Raw genomic sequence first — 17,881 nt, 5'->3', positions numbered from 1 at the left:
CTCGGGCATGGATGTTTGTGATGTTAGGTTAGTTAGGTTTCACTAGTTCTAAGTTCTAGGGGACTAATGACCTCAGCAGTTGAGTCCCATAGTGCTCAGAGCCATTTTGAACCCCCTTCCCCCCCCCCCCCCACCCCCCGCTTTCCCAGAGACATAACGCTAACATGGTGTGCAGCCACAGTCTTGCCTTGATAATGCGTTCAGTTCAATTCGATGAGCAAAAGGATCTATTAGTTTCTTTAGTTATATCATATCCAGCTGAAGCCACTCATTGAGGATAACCTGTAGAGCTATATCATTGCAGGGATGCTGATTGCTACCTTTCTGCCGTTGTCCCAAATGGTCCCAAACGTTATAAACTTGATTAAAGGCGAGAGAGTTAGTAGACCAGTTGTTTTTATTTTTCCAAATTTTAGGTTTACTGAAACTTCGCAGACAGCCGAAGTCAATTAGCTACATTAAGCGGTGCTGCAGTATAAGGTGAGGTCAGTTCCTTTGGAAGCAGAGGTAGAAACCAGAGCATATGACACGATGGTCAATCCCGAAAGTGGAGAAGGGAATGGGAGCCTTGAGTAAAAGTGTAAGGTTACCACTAGTGTTCTCCCACGAAGCGCCGATTTTACTTTATTAAAATTTTTTGTTAGTCATTAGTCTTCTTAACGGTTTGATGGGGCGAACCACAAATTCCTCTCCTGTGCCAACCTCTTGATCTCAGAGCAACTTTTGCTACCTATGTCCGCTGTTATTTGCTGGATTTATTCCAGTCCCTATCTTCGTCGCCCTCTACAGCTCCCACTAGTACCATGGAAGTAATTCCCTGATGCCTTAACAGATGTCCTACCATCCTCTCCCTTCTTCTAGTCAGTATTTTCAATACATTTCTTTCCTCGCCGAATGTCTGGAGAACCTCCTCATTCCTTACCTTATCGCCGGCCATTGTGGCCGAGCGGTTCTAGACGCTTCAGTCTGGAACCGCGCGACCGCTACGGTCGCAGGTTCGAATCCTGCCTCGGGCATGGATGTGTATGATTTCCTTATGTTAGTTAGATTTAAGTAATTCTAAGTTCTAGGTGACTGATAACCTCAGATGTTAAGTCCCATAATGCTTAGAGACATTTGAGCCGTCTGAACCTTACCTTATTAGTTCACCTAATTTTAGAAATTCTTCTGTAGCACCACATCCACATCGATTCTGTTCTTTTCCAGTTTTCCCATGTAGCAGGATCTAACAAAAATGTAATTAAATTATAAAAATAAGTAATAAATAGATGTTGCCTAGTTATATAAAAGAGAGTCTATGTCTATATTTAAATGTGTATAACTGGAAGTTGTGATACCTGTGGATAAAGTCCTACAATACCATCATTTAATTCCCAATCGCAGCATAATTAAACCGGCTTTGAACAGAACATTTTTATGCAGAATTGTTGTAAGTCTTGTTAACCAATTATAGCAATACCTTGCACTTCTTATTTTGTCTACGAGTCGATGACGTATGAATTGTTCGTCGAATCCTACGTAGAAGTTTGGTCGCCGTGCGGTTATATGGATTTCATTTCTTTGTTACAGAACTCTCTTTTTCTGCAAGCCATCTTTGAGCCACAACTTTAAATAATTTCTAATACGATTCTTCTCTTCTGTAACTCATTTATTATTTCACTTCATGGAAGAACACTTTTTAACATTAACTGCAGAACAGGATGGACAATTGCAATTAAACATAAGACGAGACGACATTGCCTCCCGTCTCCATACTGCCTTTCTAACTGACAACGGACGACTGACGGTCCGTGACGTCTGCCTGGTCTCGGCAATCACCACAAGAAAAGCTCAGGTCAGAGATATACCTATCTTATTCCGTGACAGCACGGTTTTCTTTGGCATCCTCACGCTCAAGTTGAATATATCTGCATACTATTTCAGGTTACTCAATTTAATTACACTTCATTAGAAATAAAAGTAATTAAAGGAAGAATTGTGTAGATTATTTTTCCTTTAGGTCCATATAATTATTTCTTGTCATTGAGACCTAAAGTTCCGCTTTACCCACAGGCCTTGGTTCACTACCATTCAAAGCTGTGCTCCAAACATACATTCTAACTAACTTCTTCCTCAAATTAACACCTATGTTTGATACTAGTAGGCTTCCCCTGGCCAGGATGTCCTTTTTTCCAGTACTAGTCTGCTTTTCATGTTCTCCTTTTTCTGTCCGCCATGGGTGATTTTGTTGTCTTGGTAGCAGAATTCCTGAACTCCATCTACTCCGGTATCAGCAATCCTGATGTTAAGTGTCTTGCTGTTCTTATTTATGTTACTTGTAATTACTTTCGTCTTTCTTCGATTTACTCATTAGACCTGTTCATTGCATTCAGTAGATACTGTAATTCTTTTTCACTTTCACTGAGGACAGCAATGTCATCAGTTGATATACTTTCACCTTCAGTTTTAATTCCACTCTTTTTATTTCCGTCATTACTATTACGATGTATAGATTCAACAATGCGAGCAAGAGACTACATCCCGGTCTGACACCCGATATAATACGAGCACTTAGTTCTTGGTCTTCCACTCTTACTGTTTTCTCTTGGCTCTTGTACATGTTGTACACTATCCGTCTTTCCCTATAATTTTCCCCTGTTTTTCTCTCAAATTCGAACATCTTGCATCATTTTTCATTGTCGAACTCTTTTTACAGGTCGACGTATCCTATGGACGAGTCTTGATTTTCTTTTAGTCTTGCTTCCTTTACCAAGTGCAACGTCCGAATTGCCTCTCTGGTGCCTTTACCTTTCCTAAAGTCAAACTGCTCGTGCGACAATACTCGCACTTGTCGGCTCTTACAAACTTAGGGATTACGCGGATGATGTTTTTCTGAAAATGAGATGGTATATCGTCAGACTCATACTCTCTACACACTAACATAAATAGTCTTTTTTTACGACTTTCCCCAATGATAGTCGAAATTCTGATGGAATGTTATCCATCCCTACTGCCTTATTCAGTTTTAAGTCTTCCAACGCTTACCTAAAATCTGATTCTAACATTGTATCCCCTATCTCTTCTCGATCGATTCCTGTTTCTTCTTCTACCACGTCACCAGACAAGTCTTGCCCCTCGTAGAAGCCACCAGTGTAATCTTTCCACCTATTCGTTCTCTCCTCTGCTTTCAACAGTGATATGCCCATTTTGGCTGCTCGTAAGCTCATTATTCGCCAATAATAAGTACTCTGAGTCTGTTCATTTGTGAGAAGTGGCTATCGAATATATTCTGATACAATATTCAGCTTCACCAGGCTCTTGGAACAACTTAACTTTGGTAAAGGAATCGTTTTATAATACTAAATTGTTACTATTATGCGATATTTGCAAACAAACGCATTATAATGGCATCCTGGGACATTTCGTAGAAACTAGCTGCCCGTTCCACTAATTTGGAGTCACAGGTTTGTCTGCTTGCATCTCCTGAAGAATTCATTGCCCTGAGAGACCTGCTTGTGGGGACAACATTTACGAGAAAAGTGTGACATAAGCTCGTAGTGCTGAAATGAATACTTTCTGGTAGTAGGGGAAAGTTTCATGTTGTCTTCGAAGGCTGGAAAAGGGTTTTCTGCTGGAGGGAACCCTCTTATTTGGACTGCAGTTGTTCCTAATTTTGCGATTGGTGACTGCATGTGTGTTGGCTGCAACGAATAGGCAGGGCGTAAGTGAGTGCTGCGTGAGAAGCACTGGCCAAGAGAACGTGAAGGTGTCTGCATCGGCGAAGTTCTCACAGGTCTGATGCGGAAGTGGCTGGAACGAGTTGACGTAGCAGCGTGGTAGAGGGAGCCGCATAGTACAGTCCCGCTAAGGTGCTGACGCTTCCGTCTTCACGAAGGGGCCTGCACGTCTGAACCGCGCAGCTCAGCGCATCGCAGTGTTATTTGCGGTGAGCATAACTGGCAGTACCGGTAAAGTAGTTAAATTGATTTCTAGGACTATCGACTCTCACATCCTGTACATTGATAACGAATGTGTGGTTTTCTTGATTGTTAATCACCAACTTCCAGTCACTGTTACGATCAAGCGTTGCGGGATTTAATAGTTGTCAGTTATCACTGAACATCGGGAGAGAGTAAATTCTTAGTATGGAAAAAAGTAATAACTGATAGGGGAGTGACACTCCTTTTCATTTAATCTTGATATTAATTTGGATACACCTAATTATCAAAAGCTTTTATTATTCATTAATATGTTGATCTCGTGAATGTCTTTGTGAGTAAATGTGAGTATTGTGTTTACTCACTGTTTCTGTTCGACGCCTTCACCTACATTAGTTGTATGCTTCTAAATTGTATCCTGGAAGATATCAATTCACACCTGAAAATCATCAAATGGCTCTGAGCACTATGGGACTTAACATCTGAGGTCATCAGTCCCCTAGAACTTAGAACTACTTAAACCTAACTAACCTAAGGACATCACACACATCCATGCCCGAGGCAGGATTCGAACCTGCGACCGTAGTAGTCGCACGGTTCCGGACTGAAGCGCCTAGACCCGCTCGACCACCGCGGCCGGCTGAAAATCATCACCAACATATTACTCGTGTCACATGACGTTAGTCAAAGTTTGTTTTGCAGATTCCCCACATTAAGGGCTATGCCTAGGACCGTAATTTTCGCGTTATACAGTTTAGTTTACGCACAAGCACGTAGAGATCAGTTCTTAAAGAGGTGGCCTGCCCACACTCAGTTTTGGAGGGTTCAAGGAAATTCTTCACTGCGGGATTTTCAAGGTTTTGCAACCGAAAATATTACCTTATGCATGGTTCCAGGGCCCCAGTCAACGCGTGAACGTTGAAATAACTAAGCTACTGTCCATCGTTTAGAATTTTTAAAATGAATGCTTGTTTATTTTGCCATACAGCTGCGGTTGCCGCGCGATGGGAGGGGGGGGGGGGGGAAGGGAGGGTGGTAATCGCTCAGTCTGAGGCTCCTTGCCGCGGTTCGTGCGGCTTCCCCATCGGAGGTTCGAGTCCTCCCTCGGTCATGGGTGTGTGTCGTTCTTAGCATAAGTTAAATAAAGTAAGCCAAGGGACCGATGACCTCAGCAGTTTCTTCCCACAGGACTTTACCACAAATTTCCAATTTCCATTCAGCTGCGTGCTATATATTCATGGATTTCACGATTCCTAGGCTGACTGTGGGATGTCTCACTCGAAATTTAAAATTATTGACTACGGTTCAACATACCGTCGACGACGAAGTCATTAGCGACAGAGCACAAGCTCAGATTAGGAAAGGATGAAGAAGGACATTGGCCGTCCGCTCTCAAAAACATGCCACCAGTCACTTTCTGTGATTTAGGTAAATGAATGAAAACCAAATGTGGATGGGCTGACGGGGCTTTCAACTGACGTCCTCCACAATAGGAGTCCAGCGTCTTAACATTGCGCCACCTCGCTGGATCATTGAACTTCGAATTCAAGTTTATTATTTAGAATGCTAAGAATGGTCTGCAAACTAATAGAGATAATTGTAAGTGCTGGACTCCATTTCCCTTACTTCTGTGTTCTGGTCATTGCCGGATGGTGCACGTAATCTCGTGGGAAGTTTTCCTATAGCTGTGACTTGCAGATGCAGCTCTGGTTTTTTTAAGGACTTCATCGGCTATGCCCGATGGTAGCCAATTTGTAGGTTTGAAATTATTTAATTTTTATAGTTGTTAACTGGAAACTGTGTGTACCAAAATCTTTGGCTAGTAATATGAAAATTAGATTCTTTTTAAAATTTCGATTACTGATTCTGATGTAGTATCGCCTTTGCCACTCTACTCTTATACACGAACATAACTGTGCAAATTACTTTTGATATATCTGATATCAACTAAATTAAATTGCATCTTACTATCTGTAAATAAGATTGAATATAAAGAATGAGGGGACTGCAAGATCCCTAAGTGCTGAACTGCATGTATCTTAAAATAAATCACTGTACGGCAGACTTGCTTATCTAATTTTACTTTACCAGGGTGCATCAGCAAATTATTTTTTTTCTTTTTGCGAAAATACAATTCACTACCAACGCAACAGTGCAAGGCCTAACAGTGGAGGTTTTTGTCAAATCTATCTTTTACTTAATAGTGGGAATGAACTTCATGAAATGTTTATAAATGAGTAGGTAAGTGTTATGAAATTATACTGAATCCTTTCAACAAGACACAAATTACTCGTACTGACATAAACTACAGCCCTTCATTAGCACTGTCATACATAAAATTTAGTTTTGTAGAGATCTTTAAATTATGTACACTCTTTTCCTTTCTTAATGAAAAACTTCAACCAAGGGTGGAGGGAGGCACCTAATTACAGTACTGAACACATGACTACCAATTGATCCTTGATACCAACATGTAGATATTATTAAACTCAAAGAAATCTGTACACTACAATATTTACTCGGCTAACGCTTGCAACAAAATAAACTCACTGCATGTGACCTTCTTTCCAAGTAAATCCTCTCCGTATAAAATCCTCTTACATCATCATCCTCCGTCCACAGTTACCAATCAGGGAGCATCTCAATTCTCTGTGCGGTACGTCCGCCATCCGGGTACCTTACTCTCCCAAGGCAAAACAGTCTCTTTCCCGCTACGGCCGACATCGGCTTCCGACTCCTTCATCACCCGAGCCCTAGGCAATAATACTACAATCTCATATGTTCAGCCATGCAATGATCTCATAGTGGTGAAAATTCCAAATAAACTATACATCTTTCACAACCATTTCTCCTAACATGTACGTCTTTTATATTGAGAAAGTATTAATGGAAAGCAAGGAGACATTTGGAAATGTGTACATTCAACAAGTACTAATGAAAATCAACTAGAAAAATGGAAAGTTCAGGGAGAAACAATCAAAACTTTCAAGTTGCCGCACCTTATGGCAGTTCTGTCGCAGTTGGCAAAGGGCTTGTAAAATCAGTTGAACGGAATGGATAATGTCTTGGAAAGAGATCGTAAGATAAATACAAACAATAGTTAAACAAAGGTAATGGAATGTAGTCCAATTATATCAGCTAATAGTGAGGATATCAGATCAGAAATGAGGCACTAAAAGTGGCAGATAAATTTTGCTATTTGGCAAGCAAAATAACTGACGATGGCCACAGTTGAAAGGATGTAAAATGTAGACAGGCATTACCATGAGAAGCGTTTCTGAAAAAGAGAAATTTGTTAACATTTAACATGATTTCATGTGTTAGGAAGTCGTTTTCCGAAGGTGTTTGTCTGGAATGTAGACTTGTATAAGAGCGGAAAGCGGACTGGAAATAGTTCAGACAAGAACAGAACACCGTTCCAGGTTTGGTGCAGCTGAAGATTGTTGAAGATTAGAAGGGCAGATCGGATAACTTATGAAGAGGTACTAAATCGAATAGGACAGAAAAGAAATCTACGCCAATAAGGGATGGATTGACCGAACTCGTCCTGGCCGCGCGAGGTTAGCCGAGCGGTCTCAATCGCTGCGGTCGTGGACTGTGCGGCTGGTCCCGGCGGGGGTTCGGGTCCTCCCTCGGGCATGGGTGTGTGTGTTTGTCCTTAGGATAATTCAGCTTAAGTAGTGTGTAAGCTTAGGGACTGATGACCCTAGCAGTTAAGTCCCATGAGATTTCACACACATTTGAACATTTTTGAACTCGTCCTGAAGCATCAAAATAAAAACAACAGTTTTGTAGTGGGTGTGAGTGTAGAGGTTTAAAATTGTAGTGGGAGACCACAGCTTTACTACACAAACTGCAGTAAAGGTAGGCCGTGTAGTTTAAAATAAATCTAGGCTACAGTAGTTATAGAGTTCTACAAGTTGGATTAAATGGAGGTATGAATCAAACCAGTGACTGGACTAAAGACCACAACAACAAAAACAACGATAATAGCCAGGCACTAATATAAATTTATAACGCACAGGTTTATGTTGAAATAAAAAAAAACAATCTTTAAAAAATTTAAAACTATAATGGGAAAAATGGTTTTAACTTTTAACATTCAAAAAATTTACTCTTCTGAAAGATGAACTTTTACTTTGTAAACATAGGACATCATAGCTGACACGTAAAGAACCAATTTACCCTCAAAGCCTGTACTCAAAATGACCACCACACGCTAGTACTAGCTTGCACTTTGCCATGCAACGACTACTGCACACATTCCAGCATTTCAGCGGAAACTGCAACGTAGGCACCAGTAACACGCCGTTTCATATAATTGTAATTGTTTGAAGAGGTTGAAGAAGTTCACGCCTATTATGATATCTTTAGGTGTACAGTGTACATGAAGAAACGGCATATTTCCTACATTCACTATGAACCAAGAGCTGTCTGTTTTCTTCGCATGAGGAAATACCATCTTCCAAGCACATCCAACTACGTTCACTATGTCACAGTGAGTGACAGGACTGTAGCAATGCAATAGCAATGGACACACACAGTTCAAACAAACATAGCATGGTCGTTTAGTATCGAAGCAATAGGATAGAACAAACAATTATCGGTGTTTACAATGCTGACAATACGATAACTCGTAAAATACTTGCACTACCTTCCTGCAACAAACACCATTGACATTTAACAATTTTTTCATAATGCGGGGCCACAGTCATAATATATTTCTCTGAAGTCAGTGCCGCCATTAGAATGCTGTTTATTTACAGTGTTACATTTACACTTACACAATCATGATTTAGGCTCCAAAGTGCCATTAGCAAGTGTTTTAAGTGTTATGCCATCTTGGGTAATTTATAACACTTAAAACACTTGATAATGGCACTTTGAAGCCGAAATCATGATTGTGTGAGTGTAAATGTAACACTGTAAATAAACAGCAGTCTAATGGCGGTACTGACTTTAAAGAAACAATTGACATTCTCATTAACGCTATTTTTAGGATCTTATTGTCATTACGCAAGCTTCCACTCTCGCAGTCATACGTTCAATTAGGTGATGGAAGGTTTCTTCGGGAATGGAAGCCCATTATTCACGGAGTGCTGCACTGAGGAGAGGTATCGATATCTGTAGGTGAAGGCTGGCATGAAGTCGGCGTTCCAAAACATCCCAGAGGCGTTTTATGGAATTTTGGTCAGGACTCTGTTCAAAATGGTTGAAATGGCTCTAAGCACTATGAGAATTAACATTTGAGGTCATCAGTTCCCATAGACTTAGAACTACTTAAACCTAACTTACCTAAGGACATCACTCACATCCATACCCGAGGCAGGATTCGAACCTGCGACCGTAGCAGCAGCGCGGTTCCGGACTGAAGCGCCTAGAACCGCTCGGCCACAGCGGCCGACCCAGGACTCTGTGCAGGCCAATCTTTTACAGGGATGTTACTGTCGTGTAACCACTCCGTCACAGGCCGTGCATTATGAAAAGGTGCTCGATCGTGCTGAAAGATGCAATCGCCACACCTGAATTGGTTTCAACAGTGGGAAGCAAGAAGGTGCTTAATACTTCAATGTAGGTCTGTGCTATGATAATGTCACGCAAAACAACAAGGGGTGCAAGCCCCCTCCAATGAAAACACAACCACACCATAACACCACCGCCTCCGAATTTTACTGTTGGCACCACACACGCTAGCAGATGACGTTAACCGGGCATTCGCCACACCCGCACCCTGCCATCGAATCGCCACATTGTGTACAGTGATTCGTCACCCCACAAAACGTTTTTCCACTGTTCAATCGTCGCTTCTTAGACCAAGCGAAGCGTCGTTTGGCTTTTACCGGCGTGATGTGTGGCTTACGAGCAGCCGCTCGACCATGAAATCCAAGTTTTCTCTTCTCCCGCCTAACTGTCATAGTACTTGCAGCGGATCCTGATGCAGTTTGGAATTCCTGTTCTATGGTACGGTTAGATGTCTGCCTATTAAACATTACGACCCTTTTCAACTGTCGGCGGTCTCTGTCAGTCAGCAGACGAGGTCGGCCTGTATCCTTTTGTGCCGTACGTGTCCCTTCACGTTTTCACTTCACTATCACATCGGAAACAGTGGACCTAGCGATGTTTAGGAATGTGTAAATCTCACGTACAGATATATGACAGAAGTGACACCCAATCACCTGACCACGTTCGAAGTCCGTGAGTTCCGTGGAGCGCCCCGTTCTGCTCTCTAAAATGGTTCAAATGGCTCTGAGCACTATGGGACTTCAGTTCTGAGGTCATCAGTCCCCTAGAACTTAGAAATACTAAAACCTAACTAACCTAAGGACATCACACACATCCATGCCCGGCGCAGGATCCGAACCTACGACCGTAGCCGTCACGCGGTTCCAGACTGTAGCCCCTAGAACCGCTCGGCCACACTGGCCGGCCGTTCTGCTCTCTCGCGACGACTAGCGGTGGCAGCACAATGCACCTAATATGAAAAAAACATATGTTTTTGTGGGTGTCCGGATACTTTTGATCACATAGTGTATCCTTAGTACAAATATTAAGTGATTCACCTTGTATATAAGTAAGCAGCAACCCATGCTCAATGTTCTAGTATAATATAATGATGTGTAATAAAAATAATGTTAACTACATTTTACCGGAGGTGGCTCAATAATAGGAATCTAGCCGAAACAGATCTGTACTGAAAGTGAAAAAAATAAAAATTAATATTACACATCTCGATTCTGGACACACCTTATAAATATGTCACTTGCAAACTTTATGATCTTTTCCACGGAGACGTCATGTCTGATGCTGAGACCTAATGTCACACTGGTGTACGCCTGCAGGTCATAGAGATTCGTCGTAACTAATTATAAAAACTCAAGGATTATACAACACACCGAAAATACGCAACCTCTATTTCAGAGGGCCGCATTAGTGAGAGTTCATTAAGGAAACGTGTGCCGCTGTGGCACTCAGCTTGATTACACGTCCTGCTTCCCAGAATCCCCGCACATCTGGCTTGAGCGGAGAAATTCGCAAACTAGCGCGCTACTTGAGTCAACTGTTATTAACACAGGAACCGCGTTGCAATAGTATCTTCTGATTCAAAATTATAATTTTGCATTTCTTTATCCATACCTTTGGAGCTATTAATGCTAAAATTTGATCCTGCTTGAAAGGCTCGTTGAGGATGTTTGCGTTTGATTGATGCTCACGTATACACGGAAGTTGACATCCAGGAAGAAAATTGTAGCGAAATTCATACTTAAAAGACCTGCAGAGGACCGATGCTTGCTGTGGGGCTAACAGTTGACACTCAGTGTACGCAAATATAACGTATTGTACGTGAAATAGAATGAAAGACCAATTATTTTTCAATTACTCATTTGGTGATCAAATAATCAAAAGGGAACTGCAAAATGCAACTGCCACTCGTTTATTGATGTCAGATCGGTCGCGAAATGGAAACCGCAGTGAAACTCAAAAATTTGCAACAGTCAGCTGCACATTACAGCTATTTCTCTACATAGTTGCCACTCCAACTTAGACATTTGTGGTAGGATTGTGCCAGTTTTCCAATACCCTCGTCATGGAAGGCAGACGCCTGTTCTGTCAGCTAATTCTCCACGATGATCAACAGCTTGTTGTCTGTGCTGAAACATTGTCTCCATAGCAGAACATGTATGCAGAAATGAAAATCGGAGGAATCCATGTTCGGGCTGAAAAGTGGGTGCTCAAATACTTCCCCTTATAAACGATGCCGAAGCGCCTTCATAGCCCCTGAAGTACGTGGCCGAGAATTATCATGCTGATGGAAATGCATAGCCTTAAGTAATGCAGCCTGCATGAATCGGACAAAATCTCTCAACAGGCAGTCGTACTTGGCGGGAGACACGACTTTGTAGGCAACTTTAAGGGCTCACTGTGCCGTCAGAACTGAAAAGAGCGACGTGACGTGATCTATGGGCATACCAGAGACACTGGTCAATTTACAAAGCTTCATCGATTGGTTTCAATTTCGTGATGAATCGGATCTTAATAAACGAGTAGTCGTCGTATTTGGGAGTTTTAGTGTAGAGAGATTTTAAATGTAACACATTTTATGAGTACTACCACAGGCCGTTAAAATATTTACATTCCTGTAAATGGTATCGGTGGTCTAGGGGTAGCGTCTTTAGCTAATTATGGAAAGATCCTATGTCTCAGCCTCGAGCTCAGCAAGTTCTTAAATTTAGAATAAAAATCACCAGCAATGGCGCCCGAAGACATCCGGCATAACAAATCACCCTCCTTCTGCCAACGGCCTTGTCAAAGAGGGTGGAGGAGCGGACAGGCGTTCAGGGCACTCTCTTGCCCTTAGGGTGGGAAAATGCCCCTGAAACGCGGAAGAATCATCAATGATAAGCGGCTTGAGGTTACAGAAGGCATTGTAAACCACTGCGTTAAAGAAACGTAACGTGTACCCAAAGGACATGTGACGTGTAACTGAAAAAATGTAGTGATGATCTCTCCGTTGGCAAAAAATTCCAGTTTAGATACCAATTCTGCTGTCTGATAGGGAACTGTCAAGGGAAAGGTGACCCTGAGAAAACGATGGACTAACCAACGATGGGATAACTTTCTGTGAGTCGCAGCATGGAATGTTGGAAGTTTGAACGTAGCAGAAAAGCTAGAAACTCGGGAAAGGGAAAGGCTAGCGCTCAACCTAGACAGAGTGGTGGGTTAGTGAAGTGAAATGGAAAGAAGACAAGGATTTCTGATCATCCGAATATAGGCTAATACCAACAGCAGCAGAAAATGATGTAACGGGAACAGAATTCATTATGAAAAGGAAAGTAGGGAAGAGAATGAGCTACTGTGAACAGTTCAGTGATAGGGTGATTCGCATCAGATTTGACAGCAAACCAACGGCGACAACTATAGTTCAGGTATACCTGCCGACGTCGCAAGCAAAAGACGAAGCGATAGAGAAAGCATACGAGGATACTGAATGGGTAATTCAGTACGTACAGGCAAACGAAAATATAATAACCACAGGGAATGGGAACGTATTTGCCGGGGGAAGCAAAGAAGAAATGGCTACGGGACAAAATAGGTTTGGCAAAAAGAACGATAGACAAAAAGTACTAATAATTTTCTGTAGTAAATTTCAGTTGGCAATAGAGAATATTTTGTTCAAGATTCACGGTAGTAGGGGGTATACATTCAAAATTCACGGAAACACAGGAACACCGTCAGCCAGTCAGGCAGCAGCGGCTGACAGGGGAGTAAACTGATTTTGGAGACTTTTACCTGTTCCTAACCAGGAGCGAACTGTATTACTTCATCTGCATGCTTTGATAGTTTAGTTTCTTGAGTTTCTGGGAGTTAATTTAATATCTAACAGCCACATTTATTACCGCATTTTCTTTTGCGTCTCAAAGTAAACCGATTTTGTGACATATTACAAGTCCCTAATCAGGGGAGAATTATTTAGTTCCACCTGAGTGCTTCGGTAGTTCGGTTTTCGAATCTCTGCTATTAATCTAATTTATTAGACACAGTTCCTGAGTTTTCGTCAGCGTCTACAGTAGAGTTCCGCAGCACGTGCTGATAGTCCGTTCACCTGGGTAGTGTAGTTTTCCACGGTCTTCACTACAGCTAGAACACTTCAGTCTCAGCTCCAGGCTGTACTGGCATCGGTAACACAGCTTGAAATTGCAGTGGATAGGCACCACTGCTGTGGGCCACCCGGCCTGCACGTCCGAGTCCTCCAATGGGTCCTCACTGCTGGCCAACCCAGTTGCTGCTCGTACTGAGGTTGATCCTCACCTGTGGTCGAGTGGGAGGTCGCCTCGGGGTGTGGCAGGCGGCGACAGACTATCCAGAAGGCCGCACATAAGGCCTCCCAGGTTAGTCTGACAAACAGGTTCCAGGTGCTGCCTGTGGCTGACAATTTTGTTCAGCCAGATGCACTCGCCTGTCCTGCTTCAGAGCAAACCTCTCAGCCGGCCAAATAGAGGCAATCACAGAAGGTGCGATTATTAATAGTTGGGAGCCCCAACGTTAGACGCTTTATGGGGCCCCCTTAGGGACATGGCTGCCAATAAGGGGAAGAAAGCCAATGTGCACTCCGTGTGCACACCGGGTGGAGTCATTCCAGACGTCGAATAGGTCCTTCCAGATGTTATGAAGAACACAGGGTGCAGGCAACTGCAGGTCGTGGTCCACGTCAGTACCAATGATGTGTGACAATTTCTATCGGAAGAGATACTCTCTGGTGTCGAGTGGCTAACAGAAGTGGTAAAGGCTGCCAGTCTTGCTTGCGAGATGAATGCAGAGATGACCATTTGCCACATAGTCGACAGGACCGAATGCGAACCTGTGCTACAGAGCCGAGTGAAGGGTCTGAATCAGAGGCTCAGACGGTTCTGTGACCGTGTAGGCTGCAGATACCTCGACTTGCGCCATAAGGAGGTTGGGTTTCGCGTTCCACTGAATTGATCCGGAGTCCACTACACGCAGGAGGCGGCTACACGGGTAGAATGGGCTGTGTGGCGTGGACTGGGCGATGTTGTAGGTTAGAAAGTGTCCCGAAACACAAGAAGGACTTTAGTCACAAAGGGTACAGGCCGAACTCAGGACGAACGTACATACAGGAACCATCGGTATGATAGTTGTAACTTATCGTAGCGGTGCTGGGAAAGTACCAGAGCTCCAAGAACAAATAAAAAGCACTGATGCTCAAATCATTACACGTACTGAAAACTGGCTAAAGCCAGGGATACGCTCAGCCGAAATTTTTGCGAAGAGCCTAACGGTGTTCCGAAAGGATACGCTAAACACAGTTGGCGGTGGCGTGTTTGTTGCTGTTAGAAGTAGTTTACCTTGTCGCGAAATTGAAGTAGATAGTTAGTGTAAGTAAGTATGGCGGAGGTACGCATAAAACATCATCAGAAGTTGTGATAAACGCATTCTCTGAAAATTATTTCTAGCAGTTAGTGCGTGAGCAATGCAAATAGCAAATGGTTGTGAAAACACACTTGACCTCTCAGCAACAAATAATCCTGAGCTAATAACGGGCGTCAAAACGGATACAGGGATAAGTCAACCCGAGGTTGTCGTAGCGAGATGAATATTGTAATCCCCAAATCCTCCAAAAATAAACGAATAATACACCTATTCAAAAAAAAAAAAAAACAGATAAAAATTCATTTGACGCCTTCCTGAGAGATAATCTCCACCCCTTCCAGCTTAACAGTCTAAGAGTAGACCAGACGTGGCTTGAATACAAAGAAATATTAATGGCAGCAATTGAGAGATTTATATCAAATAAATTAACAAACGACGGATCTGATCCTCCTAGGTACACAAAACGAGTCCAAACACTGTAGCAGGAACAACGAAAAAAAAATGTCAAACTTAAACAGACGCAAAATCTCGAAGACTGGCGATCTTTACATACGGTCGTAATTTAGAGCAGACTTCATTGTGAAATGGTTACAATAGTTTCACAACGGAACTTTGTCTTGAAACCTGGAATAAAATCCGTAGAGATACTAGTCGTATGTAAAGTATGTTAGCGGCAGGATACAAACAATGCCTTCTCTGAACATTACTACAGGAAATACTATCGATGATAGTGATGCTAAAGAAGAGTTATTAAACACAGCTGCATGATGGGCAACTTCACTCCGAACGTCCATGGCGAGGTCTATCTTCGCAACCACGACACCATGCAGCGAGGTATAGATAGGCACAACAACACGCATATGCCATCTACCAGAAAATCATCGGAGACGTGTTTGGAGGCAACCCGGTCATGCTGAACGCCTTAGACTCACTATCCAGCGAGTGCAGAAAGGTGGAGATTCCCTGCTGTTTTGGGGTGGCATTATGTGGGGCCGACGTACGCCGCTGGTGGTCATGGAAGGCGCCCTTCATGGACGACAGTTCGCCCCCCTATCTTGCACATCCTGTGAATGACTTCCTTCATGATAACGACGACATCACTCGACTAAAGTGGCCAGCATGTTCTCCAGACCTGAACCCTATCGAACATGCCTGGGATAGATTGAAAAGGGCTGTTTGTGGACGACGTGACCCACCAACCACGCCGAATCGCCGTTGAGGAGTGAGACAATGTAGACCAACACTCCCTTGATGAACTTATAGACAGTATGCCACAACTAATACAGGCATGCATCAATGCAAGAGGAACCAGTGTGTACAGCAATCTGGACCACCACCTCTGAAGGTCTCGCTGTATGGTGGTACAATATGCAATGTGTGGTTCTCATGAACAATAAAAAGGGTGGATATGATGTTTACATTGATCACTGTTCCAATTTTATGTACAGGTTCCGGAACTCTCGGAACCGAGGTGATGCAAAACTTTTTTTGATATACATATATCCGTTTCATGGAATATGGTATGAGACCAAATAGGCTAAAATACAACGGCTGTGATGTCATGGCATACATCAGCACTAAAAGTATATAACATATTTAAAATGCTTTAGACAACATTTTGAATTTCTTAAGTCCATCAGTTGATTACAAATTGTCTAAACTACTTATGGTACTACAAATTCTTAAGTAGCTTCTGCTGTTATACATAAAAATGCTTGTCATAAAAACTGTGGAACGTAACTTAAAGCAGCTTTTAAATGAGACAATGACGTAAAACCAATTGCAGGAAATGAAAAGGCCAATGTAGAAGTCATTGAACAGTCTACAGACCTATAATACAAATTTGTACGGTACTCTAACCCTTGCTAGTCTTTACATCTATGAATAACTACTGGAAACTACATCCACTTGAACCTACGTACAATTCAGATAAGCCTTGGTAGTATCGAGCTGCAGTTTACCCACCACACTCCCGACCGTTACAAAATTGATTTTTCATATTCCTTAATGCCTAGTAATATCTGTTCTCAACCTATCTCTTCTTTAAGGCAAGTTGTGCCAAGAAGTTCTTTTCTCTTCAGTACAATGTAACTGGCGTTCATTATTTACCCATCCAATCATAAACAGTCTTCCGAAACATCACATTTCAAAAGCCTCCCTCTTTCCTTATCTCTGCTTTTTTATCGTCCATATTTTACTTCCACTAAAGGCTAAAATCAAGGCAAATACCTTTAGAAAAGGCTTTCTAATAACAACATTTAATCCTATACTAACAAACCCGGCAATTCTTCGCAGTTGCTAAATATGTATGGGAATTGGATACACGTTCTGATCTACTTCTCACCTACCACCCCCTCCCCCATGCCCAATTACTGTGCCCGTCATCTTCTTAATATCTCGCCGTCCATCTCATTCTCGCCCTATCTATCTCCATCTCGTCCTTCTTCCTCTCACTGTCCATTTCCTCCTTCCGTATTTCTATAACCACTTCCTCCCCCCCCCTCCTCAAAAAGAATATGTTCAAATGTGTGTGAAATGTTATGGGACTTAACTGCTACGGTCATCAGTCCCTAAGCTTACACACTACTTGACGTAAATTATCCTAAGGACAAACATACACACCCATGCCCGAGGGAGGACTCGAACCTCCGCCGGGACCAGCCGTACAGTCCATGACTGCAGCGCCCCAGACCGCTCGGCTAATCCCGCGCGGCTCCCCCCCCCCCCCTCCCCCCCTCACAACTCTTTGGCCATATCCTCTTCCGCCTCCTCTCGCCAACCTTTGCCTTGCTTATTTTTATAGCCAACGGAAACTTGATTGGAAACTGAAGTCGCTTAAAATAAATGGGTAATCGGTTGCTATCATTGGCATTCGGTGTATGAAAGACACCTCTCCCGCTGCTGCTGGATCCGTGAAGATGGTAGCCTCAGTGACAGTATTTCGCATAGTTTTAATCTGGAAACGGGTAGGATTACCATGTTTGGCGCGATACAGATTTCGCAGTAGTATTTTAATCATAATTCGATAAGCCGTACATACAACTTTCGTGTTTTCTTTTGAAACCGACTTTGATAGT

This window comes from Schistocerca nitens, chromosome 8 (assembly GCF_023898315.1).
Source record: "Schistocerca nitens isolate TAMUIC-IGC-003100 chromosome 8, iqSchNite1.1, whole genome shotgun sequence".
Lineage (NCBI taxonomy): Eukaryota > Metazoa > Arthropoda > Insecta > Orthoptera > Acrididae > Schistocerca > Schistocerca nitens.
The sequence above is the reverse complement of the archived record's forward strand: the minus strand, read 5'-3'. Positions refer to the sequence as shown.